At 40.1% G+C, this 12,501-nt stretch overlaps 1 protein-coding gene and 1 long non-coding RNA gene across 5 annotated transcripts in view; one reads left to right on the plus strand and one right to left on the minus strand.

Annotated features, from left to right (window-relative positions):
* LOC145960609 (uncharacterized) overlaps window positions 1–12,501 on the plus strand; it is a 546,781-nt gene that overhangs the window by 265,200 nt on the left and 269,080 nt on the right. The gene's annotated exons all lie outside the window — the stretch shown is intronic.
* Window positions 1–12,501, minus strand: part of LOC145960608 (uncharacterized) — a 54,016-nt gene that overhangs the window by 824 nt on the left and 40,691 nt on the right. The window lies entirely within an intron of this gene.

The raw sequence follows: 12,501 nt of genomic DNA on the forward strand, positions 1-12,501 counted from the left end.
TTTCGTATCGATAGAAATTTTTGGAAACGGGTGTGCCTGCGAAGAGATTTATACCTTGCATTAATATTCATGATCTATATGTCTTGCGCGATATATTATTAATTTTAGGAAAATGCACTTTTTTGGTGTACAAATAATTCAATAAATAAATATTCTTAGTATTATAGAAATATATATTCTTAGTATTGCTAATATAATGTTTATTAATCTTTTATACAATGTTATAGATATTAAGTAGTTAAAATTGTAAAGAAACCAAATTAAATAAAAAATAAATATTTAAAGAATTTATCTTTTCAGTTTGTTATACTTCTAGCTTTTATTTATATGCGATCGATTCTGAAACATCTTCCACAACAAATATTGCGCGCAGATATAATGTATAGATATATTACACAAGGAGTGTACATTAAATTGTGCGAGGTAAATTATCGCGCTGTATCGGGTATCAGGTGTGAAGATCGTTTGTCTTGCATTATACAGATCTTTATCATCAGATTAGAAATTATTGTTGCACACAAATGCTAAAAAAAGTCTTTTCTTCTCCGTGATTTATGACAACATAATCTAGGTAATCTTTGTGTGCCAATGTGAAAAATTTATAAACTGAAAGTGATGACATTTCGACGATCGTAATGTCATTGCAATCGCGAATCGTGACTATAATCGTTGCGTAATGTTCCTCGAGAACTCAGGCATTCTTCGAGATGAAACTCACTGTTATTATCCGACGCATACGCGAAATTAGTTCCATCGCACAAAATCATTTTTGCAATAGATAATTTTTCTTAGCAACATTTTTATAGAGTATTTGATGTATAACATGAGAATTTTCCTGGAAATTTTTAGCGCGATAATTGACATTGCAATAAATTATTTCTTCAGATAGATTGTGCAATTTCTAACAGTAATATGAATAAATTCAGATATTTGATTTTATAAATATATATATATGGTGGTGATATATTTTTCTATAACATTTATAACTATTTTCGATAATGCATAATTATGATCTTTAATTAATCTATTTCATTAATTAATTTTTTGAAAGTTTTCTTCATTATTTCCTTTAAAATGTAATTTATTTATATAAATTTATTATGATATGTAATATTGTGTGTAAAAATATTATCATGGAAACATATATATAGGAACATGTATGGAAACATATATAGAACATTATATTATATAAAATTAATTGTACTTGTATCTTAAATTATCATAAACTTTTTGTCATTCAAAATGTTTTTATGTAAGCCTTTCTGCTTATTATATATTCTCGCTTACATGCTGACAATCTTGACGACGCGTCATCGCCAAATCGTTCTTCCGACAAATAATAATAAGTCAATCAGGTCGTAGGTACTGATAAAGAAATCAGTAGGTCGATCATAAGTGGTAGGACCTCCAGCCGCGCGACGCAGACGTCTCTCTGACAAATGAATCTGCCGATACAGTGATTCCCGCGAGATCGAGTCAGACGGGCTAACCAGTGACGTCTTTATACCAGCGGCCCTTCCTCCACAACGTTGTCCGTCACACAAATCGCCTAACCAGCCTTCCAGGATGTCACCGATTTATTTTACGAGCCGGTCCGTGATCCTGGGCGCGGCAAGTCTCCCATCTCTTCATCCACCCCTCTTCCTCCTCTTTTTAGACTGTTATATTGAGTCCTTACGCGCGACGCGTCCTGCGGATTCCCGATGCAAGCACACAGATCGATGGTTTATTGAAGGTCATTACCTTTCTACGGGGTTATAAGTTTCGGTCCTTTCCCGGCAAGGATAGTGACGGCTCGATTCTGCCTCGGGATATTGATACTGGTTTGTTCCTCGCGGGAGGATCGGGAGGCACGAAAAAAGAAAGAGAATCATAAGGCAAGCGCAATCACGTCTCTCGTCTCAGGAGATCGAATCTCGAGATACAGGGAGAATTTCGAGCGTGCTTCCTCGCGTCGGTAATTCCACATGCCAGGACACGACCCTTTGCATTTTTAGTCGCACCAAAATCGCCCAAGACGGGACAGGAGTAAAACATTACTAATTTGCTCGAAAATAAAATAAATCAATACCTGGGCTTATACAAAATATCCAAATTCCCATCTTTATAATTATAATAATAGGTTTTTTATTCTTTGAGTCAGAATTCTAGAACACAATATTACCTGAAAATCATTATATGACAAATATTAGCATAATAATATTAATACTTTCTCTAGTTATTAATTATTACAACTCCTTCGAATTTTATATGCTTATTCTAATTCTAAAAATTAATTTAATGATTTAATTAATGACGTTTTGGCGCAAAAAATTGTAAAGTATGACGCTGCAATTAATTTACAATTAAACTGCTTCCATGATGCACCTCGAAGGTCGGAACGTTGAGAAAGTGATAAAGAATTGGAGTGAAAGGTACGTCTACCGTAATTTTTTCCAGTATCTCCCAGTAGAAGACGATCCTTCGGGTAACCTTTAATTACCGGGAGCAATTAGAAAATTGCGCTAGTCGTGCGGAGATAAGGCCGATTCATCATCGTCCTCTTCTGAGAAATCGATTTATTGAATACACTTTTCTCAAACGCTAAGTGTTACGGATTTTGCTTTGATCTCGTAAGAAAAATTGCCAAGTACATTTCATTATTATTTATCGACAAGTTTCTATCAGACAGCCGATTCGATATTTGCTGGATTAGCTGGATCCAGCGAGATAATAATCATTTATAATTATTATTACAATTGAAATCAGAGAGTAGTGTTATTTCCGGCTTTCATTTTCAATTTCCATCGACAGTAATAGCAGGATCCATGCATGAGTTGCAAATCTACGTCTCCCTGCATTTCCGTTGCAGTGATCTCGTCTGTTGTGAGTCGAGCGGCGGCGGCGGTGGCGTCGCGGGCACAAGAAAAATTGATACGTGGGCCCCTAATGGCCCAACAAAAACGGGCCCAACAGGGACAGGACGACAAAAGCATATGCATATTATGAATGGATGAACGAGGCGAAGGAGGAATGGATGCCAGAAATATATTGCCTCGTTGCATCCACTCCCTGCGCGTACACGTGGCCTGATGTGGAAGCGAGACGAGGATGGCATGATTGAGCCTGTCTGAAGAGAAAGAAAGCTTTCGGTCCGAGACAGAGGAAAAAGTGGAGGGAAGACTCTAGCTGAAAGGAGAGAGCCAAATTGCAAAACTTAAACATCCTTTCCTTTTATCTCCCTTTGTGCGCCGAATGATGGCGCACGGCGAGTCCGCATGCGACAGAAAATTAGTAAAATCCGGCGGCCAACGTGTCCGTCGCGCTATCCGTTCCCGGATTTATAAGGAGTGAAGGCGGGATTTATGCTGGGCCGTACGTTATTTATCGGTTTCGATGGCACACGTGATATCGTTACACGGATATCGATACATTCTTAGTACGAATGAGTCGGAGTTCCTTTCCCCTTCCTCCTTCTTCTCTTTTCTTTCTCATTTCGAATATATCCTACTTTATTATATTGGATGCCTCTCTCCCTCTTTTCTTTTCTATCTTTTAGGCGAGACTTGATTTACCTGAAGACACCTGCGGGGTGTATCCGGTAAACACGACATCTTCGATCGTGAAAGCGAAACGCTTCGATCTCCGGCGTGGCTCCAGAACTAGAATCCTTCTCGAAGATTGCAAGCAAAAGCAGAAATTTACGTAAAAATATATCAATATTTGAAAGTGTTAATATCGAAGCTCTTTAATAAATTTTCACAGTAACGTTCTCTTGACATCGATGATTGATACAAAACGCATTGACTAATTAGTCTCTATACGCAGAGTGGCATCCTGAAACTGGGTCGCAATAAATGAATCAGTAATCGAGCCTGATAAAATTAATAACATCATTAATCTTCGCTCTCATGCTCGTTCCTTGCGAAAGCATTGTAAATGAAAACATATTGGCAAACCGGTAAGCACAATTTTCTCGAGTATTGCGAATGCTAATGATAGATATAAAACTTGATGAATCTGTATAACTGGAATTCTCTTCGCGTTCGTAACGATTATCGCGCCCCTCTCAACTTCCTTCGAAGATCGGATTTACTTTGACCCGTGAAATTTACCCCAAAACTCAGCGAGGGTAGCCCGAAGCGCCAAAAGAAAGGAAGCAATAAGATCGGGAGAGCGGATAAATTTTCAGCTGACGTGCTGCATTCTTAAAGATCTTACAACTTTCTGTTAAGATTATCCCCGGACTTGCAAGTTGTAGTAGAATAATGAAGCAGCGTTTTTCTTTCCCAAATCGTCATAAAGTGGAAAACAATCTGTTATACTACATTAATTTGTCATCACGGTTAATAAATAAACACGCGAAAATTCTTACCAAAGATATTTTGCGCGCGACAAGCTTAAACGATAATAATAATTATAACAGGATCTTCGAGACGGATGGCAGATCAGGGTGATTATTCGCAGTCAACGAGGCTCGGCGTGCAATTATTAATGCCGAGCAATCGATAAGCTCAAAGAGGTGCTTCCCCGTGCCACGCTTGTAATTATTGCCGGTAGAATGGCAAGAGGAAGAGGAAGAAGACGCGGGAGAGGGAGGTAACCCTCAAAGCACAATGCCACCCTCTAATCACGCATCGACTTATCGGCAAGAAGGAGAGACAGGCGTATCGTATGCGGCGCAACGCCCGTTTTACCTTCAGCCTAGAATGGCCTTACCTAGAAAGGACTCTTCCAGACTGTCTAACATCCAACCTTTCACCGCAGCCCATCCACCAGCGTGCCAAAGTACAGGAAGCACTTTCTTCCGCGTTTCTCACCCCGTTTGATGTTCGCCCCGAGTCGAGGGTGCACGTACACTTTAACGTTTTCGGCTGTCGAAAGGTATCCGATGAAAACACGCGCCTTTAAATCTGTTATCCTTTACAAAGAACTGCCTTTTTCAATTATTTGATAATTCGGCTATAATTATTCGTTAATCATATTTCCTAAAATTCTTTACGCAAATTTATCCAAGGTCTTGTTTATGCAAAAGATCATTGTTTACGAAATAATTAGTGGTTTTCTCATCGTTTGAAATTTTATTTGACAGCATACACTTAATACATGGCAGGTATTTATTACATCCGGATAAATTCCTCGAGTGCGGATATACGCGTTCGTATCGAAACTACGCCAGTTCAAAAGACGTGACCGCACATACTTTGCACCGTGCGAAATTTACGTACACGTCTATGCGTGTGCACAAACTGGAACTTGCGAACTATTTGTGCTTTATTGACGTTTAACCGAACTCACTCTAACATACCGGTACCGGAAGAACAAAGCAGAAATGCCCTCCTTTCGAAAAGTTGTAAATGTCGAAGGATCACGTAATATTCTAGACGACTTATTTATGAATCTGTCATCTGTAATTATTCGGCTACGGCTAATCGTTATTCTCTGAATAAAGATTTTATCGCTCAAAAATTTTTAATTTGCTTGAACATTATTTTTATAAAATGTCGGAAAACTCGATAATGTTAGAAATTATAAGATGACTCTTATGTATGGTAAAGACGTAAAGGAAAAAGATGTCGGGGTCGATTTAAAAACACTCGGAAATGTACATAAATATACATTAATCTCACCGTAACTGCTTGGCGCCGCGCCATCGAAGATTCGGATGGGTTCACCCAAAGTGCTGCCTTGTTTCGTAAAAAGTTAAACGTTCCGGATAATAAATCAGAGATTTATTATCTGCAGAGGTTCTTAATGAAACGAAATAGTCAATACCGCTAATTACCATCCTCATCTCGTCTCATTCTTTTTATACGTGTATTCAAATATGCTCGATTACTGCATGCGCTTCGTTTTTTGCTTTAGTTAATAAATACTCGTTTATAATTGGAACAGCAATAAAAAGCGAAAGAGATTGTCCTGTTTTACAAATATATCGCACTACTACAAGATCTAGCTTGCACGATATATTGCTAAAGAAATTACGAGTGTAATTACATCTAATTAAGAATTCAGAGAAAAATCGTATCGTATATATTTCTCGCGCATCTTCCATTAACAATCCAACATTACATTGTTTATATATATTTATATATACGATGTTTCAAATGATATTATTGTGTGTGTATCGATTTCCGGAGAGCATCAGAAGAATGACAATTGCAGGAGAAATGATTTCGCGCCGAATTCTTGAACTCATCGTTGATAATATGCAAGGCAAAATCCACAGTATAGCGACTGCAACTGTATAAATGGCTCACCGATCACGCCGTACTGCGTGTCTCTGTGTGTTTCGCGTGTGTTCTGCACGGCCGTGCGAGAGTCGCGTATCGAGACCGTGGCCAAGCGAGCGGACGACGACGCGAGCGGTCCGAAGCGCGGTCGAGGCGCGCAGTAACGTAATGGACGTCATTAGCCTGTGTAGATTATAGGGCGGCGTGCAGTAACGATCACTTCTTATAGGGCACACCGTACCACACGGCCACGAAGAAGGCCCACCGTGGTCAGACTCTCGTTCTTATAGGTCGCGTCGCGATCGATATCGAACTAGCGGTCACTCTCTGTCAATCGGCTTCCGGCAACCGTGCGGTTCCGGAAGAACCGCGACTTTGCATTTTCGCGGATCACTCTTTTTTCTCCATAAAATTTATCCTCGCTATTAGATGAAGATAAAATACAATCATGTAGAAATCATACTGTAATCATTATAAAATATTTACTATCAGCATCTCGAAATACGGCAAAAAATTTATGTACAATTATCATGACATAAAAAAAGACAAAGACTGTATTATGATTGATCGATCAAGGATCATGGATCGTTGATTAATTAATGTGATCGAGCATTTGTCAAATGTAATAATGTGATGCGCGTACGCACTGAAAATGTCTAATACTCATTATCACTGATAATTTGTCTTGATATCTAGTGAGTTTTTATAAGAGCTATTAAAGTCTTTTGAAATCAGCAGTATAATAGCGATACTGTAATATTGAATGTCAGATAAATTGAAAATTTTCCGAGGGAATAAATTGAAAGAAAAATGTTACATCGCGCTAATTGACACATGAATTTACTTTTACTTAGAAGATTAATTGCCTTATTATTTATGCATGTGAAGAAACGTGCATGATGTTAATTCGTTTCATTCAAGCAACGGCTGAGAGATCGAAACGGTCGAGCGTGAGACAAAAGGCATACACGGCCACGTGCTGCCGTACCGCCGCGACGTCAGAAGTGTTCACGCGAGCTATTTAAAAATCATAAAAGCCGATAGAGACCGTTTTGTTCTCGCGGAAGGACAGCCGAGGGAGAGAGAAGGAAGAGTCGTGCGGTCGAAGAGGATGGCTCTTTCGCCCGAGTAGAGGGGTGCATTTAAAGTAATGGCGTTTCACTGGAGATGCTATAAATTTATCTGCCATAACTTGTTATACGCGGCTCTCCTCGCGTATTTATACATGCCTTCGTGGCCACACACAGATTCCGCCACGGCGAGTCGCTCGTATGCTCTGTTCTGTTTCGCTTGGTCGAGTTATGGCGGTACTAACGTCGATGGAATAGGGCGTGGATGGGAGGATAGGAAGATGATGAGACTGAGAGACACACTGCCTTTCGCCGAATCATTCGGATCAGCAACAATGCCTACCAATAAGTAGGAAGAAAACGAGCGGAAACGGCTTTAAGATGCATTCACGAATAAAAAAATTGTATTTTCGTTGCTCTCATGAATAATTATTTTAAGAATCTCTCTCTCTCTCTCTCTCTCTCTCTCATCGAAGTATAGTTGATTCTAATACTAGTATGATTACGGAAATTGGGAAATAGCAAGAATTAAGTGAGTTTGATATATAAGATTCCCTAAAGAGAGAAGGAGAGATTGTCTAAAAAGTCGACGTTGAGAAAATCAGTTACTTAAAGAGTTAAGTAAATCCTTGAGTTATTCTGCCTGTATTCGACCTCAAACCAAGTTCGAAGTTTCACGTTAGCTCAGCACCCGCCGGTGACTCTTGCATCTACGGTTCCGTATTACAACAACACAAATGCATGTGCGTATGCATAATTTATGACGGCGAATAGGGGCAAATAATAATATTCTTATCACATCCATTAGACAAATTACAACGTTTATGTTAACAGGAACTTTGTGTGCATCCGATCATGCACCCGAGGCAGAAACTGAGATGTATTCAGGAAAATTTTAAATATACGCTTCATTCAGCTGCGCATCAATGCGCCGTCGTTGGCAGAGAAACGTTTGCGCTGTAGAGATACAAGTACGCATCAGTTCGTTCGAGGGTAGGTACGTAATGATACGGGCGAAGATATCGGAGCGAGAGAATCTGAAGTGGCTCGAAGAGTATTGTAACATGCCCTTAAGGGACGTACGTACACCTTCAGATTCCCGCAAGAGTGTAAGACGAGAAAACAGACGTTAACGTGTCAAACGCATTTAGCTTCTTCGCGAGATTCACTCGCGAATATTTAGTCTCCGATTAAGAAACTTTTCTTAATCCGCCGACTATGACGAGTAATCTTTGTTTGGATTTCCTCGTGGATTATTTTCTGAAGTTGATGAAAACAAAAATTGCAACAATGTTCATATGATGTGATATATGATGATTCTTAAATTTGATTATTAGAAAAATGGACATTTATGAAATATTGGAAATCAAACAAAATAAAGTTTCACAATTGAAATAAAATTTGATTTCTCATCTTACGCTCTTCTGTGAGAATCAATTCTTTCGCGACAGGAATGCTCGCTGTCGATTTTCTCTGTCGTCTTTAGCCCGCGGCCAATACTTGCCCGGCTGGTCGGCTAACTTTTAAACAAGACTTAACTAATTTTCAGATAGTTTAATATCTTACGTACCTCTTGCGCGAGCGACTGAGGTGGGTGAACGACTTAAGTCGGGACGGCTGGCTCGTCTCTGTCGTGACGAGGAACGTGAGTGAAGGAAGAAGGAGGCAGGGTATAGGCAGAGGAGATGGGGGTGCAAGGGGTGGAGCGAGAGGGTGGATGAGCCTGGAAGCGAAGTGGGCTGAGTGACGTGTAAAGACACCTCCACGTCCCGAAGAATTTAACTAATTATAATATGGGATAAACGGTTTATTCCCGCCTGGCAACCTACTCGGAGCGATACTGATACCACCTCTCGCTTTTCCCTTCACATCCTACATTCTATCACCCCGCCCTCTTCTTGAATCCGCGCAACCCGCCGCGACTTGGCACACGTCACAGAAGTTAGCGAGTCGAGACGCGGGGGCATCGGGCCATGATTAGGCCAGATTATGGAGGTTGAACTTTGATCGTTTCGTGGATGACGCGGGAGGAAGCGCGGATTTTCGTTCTTCTATGTACACGCTTTTCTCCGATATCGTGGAATTTATGCTTTCAATTTTCCTATGCAATGACTTGAACAGATTTCTAGCTATTAAAATGTTTGTATATTTAAGATAGTATTCGATATGAATCAAAAGTATTGAAAAGCCAAATCTATCTTTATTTCTCCAATTATATAAAGTGATGTAATTTTATTTTTGCATGCACTGTAGAGCATAAAATAGTGCAGCGTAATTTATTTGCTTTTATATATGTGTTACACAATTATAAATAAATTATATAGCAGATTTAATAATCTTTTGTTAATTAATAATTACTTTTGTTACTTTATTACCTTTTTTATCATTAATTTTAAATAAATAAAACAATTTTCATACAATAACATTTAATAATTTTCACATATGCACACAAAAGCAACATTCAAAAATGCAACTACATAATCATTTGATGTAACAATTGCAACAACTACTTTAATGAAGAGAATTATCATAAGAATTTGTCTAAAATCACGTGTATAAAAAGATTTGAAATTCCAACAGAAGGGCATTATTATTCTGACAGGATTTTAATTTGGTTCACGACTCGTCCGTGAGAGAAGTTTGACTCCAATCTAGTAGGGTATACTCCAATATGTAGGGTCCGCGTAAATGTATCGATATTGACGAGGGTACTGTCCACATGACGTTTCGGTTAGAAGAAGCCGGGATCTTCCTGACGCGGTTCGAGCCGCAGCGGGGGTCACTCACAAATTATAACTACCAGACGTGATGCTAATCTGAAGAAAGTTTGGAAAAGCGAGGTTGATTGATTCTAATTTATACGCATCGCGGTGGTACTTCGAACGAATATGCTAAATGCCCGGGAATCTCTAGAATCGGAAACAGTCTACCCACGCCAATCCTTTTACGACACATGTAATGCGTCGAATTTTCAACTATCATTATACGTACATACGTTAAAAAAAATGTGCCGATCGATATTAAAAAATTTTCGAACAATCTGGTAGTTACGTGCCAAGAACGTCAATTCCTTGCCTTTCACCGATTTCCTCTAGTTCTTTTTCGATCACGCAAAAAACGATACACATGGGCATCGTATACAATGCCACCACCGGATTACTCATCCTCGGCGATGCGCGATCGACGAATGTGGCCGTGCCAGTGGGGGAAAATTTATGAAAGTAATCCGGTCTCGCTCTTCTTGACTGCTGATCGGCGTGGGAGCCGCAGCGACGTATTTTTATTGTGCCCGCCGCCCGCCCGCTCTTGGCTACGAGAGAGAAATCAAACTTTCCGACCGATAAAATACGACGCAACGGATATACGGAATAAAGAACGTGGGGTGTCACCTGTCTGTATGTTCAACAGGTAACTCCCCCATTGTCGGAGTTGGGCCTCACGTGTGCGTACCGGTTCTAGTTGCAGGTCCACGTATGTGTATTGCTCGCGAGCGTGCATGTGTATGAATGTGGATTTGTGCCTCGGCAGATTAGGGGGGAGCGAGAAGGGGTCTGAACTATCGAGGGACTGGTTTTCTCATCTAACGGACCTGAAAATTTCTCTCTCTTTCTCTCTCTCTCCCGTGCACGCGCGCTTGACCGATTCACGAGCTTCGCGCTAATACCTGATCTCGTCATATCGATCAGTTGCGAGATGGAAATTTCTCTTGCGGAAAGAATCGCGTGAAATGAAAGTATATCGAGCGCGCGTCAAACGTTTTTAATATTTTTTATATATGTGAAATAAACGAGATATTGAAATAGAGAGTAAATTATTGTAACATGATAGTAAACTATTTAACGAATGCTTACTAAAAAGTTTAAATTATTAATTATGCGCGTAAACGTTTACGATCGCTCATACGATAATCGTTCGATAGAAGACACGGGGTGCATAAATTTCGATTAACGCGCATACCTATTCGCTCGAACGCAAATCGATCGAGCAACGCGGTTTTTTCAACTTTATCGGAAATTATGTCACGCATAAAAGCTGGAGCATGACGATCTTCCGACGTTAGATGTAAGTGGCTGTAAAACTGGCTTTTGGCTCTTTCCACAAAGGAGCGAGATGAGATAACGCGAAAAAGATCGCCGAAAAATACGTCCGCTCCTTTGAGAGAATATAAACTGTCGGGTTTATCCGAAGGATCAGCCAGTGGCTACAGTAAGGTACAGTAAAGCGCTTATCGCATAAAAATGGGATAAATTTTAACGAGCTAAGGTATTAGCGAAGCAACGGCGGAACTAATTGCGGATCAAGATCAGAAACGATCGCGGCTGCTATCTCTGTCGGTGCGGAAACGAGTTTTCTAATTGGTACGAACGATATAACCAGTTTTACGTAAAGAATTTGATCGGGCTGCGATCGTAATTTTTGATATCAATGTTCTTCTTCGACATCGGGAATTGATATCATATCGGGCAACTTTGACGATGTTATTTACTGTCGCAGTTTCTTACTCGACTTTTATTTAAATTTATTTCCAGTATATATTTTTGAAGCACAGGAAGAGAGAAAAAAACGTGTAAGAAAATCCTTGTGTAAGAATTAACAAACTTGACGCGAGAATGATGACTGTGAAATCGTACTGGGCAACTTCGAAGAAATCATGCGATCTCAGCACAATATGTATCTCAAATATATCTTACAAGATATAAAAAAGATTAATAAAGCTGTAATCCCCCACACATTCGTTAGGTTAAATTCGAACGCGTCGACGACCGACGTACCCGTCGAAGCTGTCCTTGGGCCCAAGTCCGACCATTGCTCATTCTCTACGCCCATCGTCGATCGAAGGTCACCCGATATATTATGGCCCGAAATCGAATGCGTTCATCCGGCAGGCATTCCAACGAGATGACCAAGTCGAAAGAGAGAAAGGATGCCGGGAAGAAAAAAAGGTGCGCCTATGGAAGGGTAAAAAAAAGGACGAGGTAACGAAAAACGTCGAGATGCAGACGGATGGCGTGCTACGATCGAGAGTCTTGTTTCTCGACTACGAAAGCTACCAGAAGAGCTACCAGAAGCCCTTCAGCTCGGCAGGGCGTAGCCCGCACGCTCGATCATTACCGACATTGTCCGCTAATGGATATTTATGAATGCACCAATCAACGCCGCCACTACCGGGCTTCAATGCAATCAGAATCGATTATATAGATTTTGCCCGCGGGTGCAAC

The sequence above is a fragment of the Camponotus vicinus genome, unplaced genomic scaffold (genome assembly GCF_025532165.1).
Source record: "Camponotus vicinus isolate PSW18456_S1 unplaced genomic scaffold, iyCamVici1.0 SCAF_10, whole genome shotgun sequence".
NCBI classification, from domain to species: domain Eukaryota; kingdom Metazoa; phylum Arthropoda; class Insecta; order Hymenoptera; family Formicidae; genus Camponotus; species Camponotus vicinus.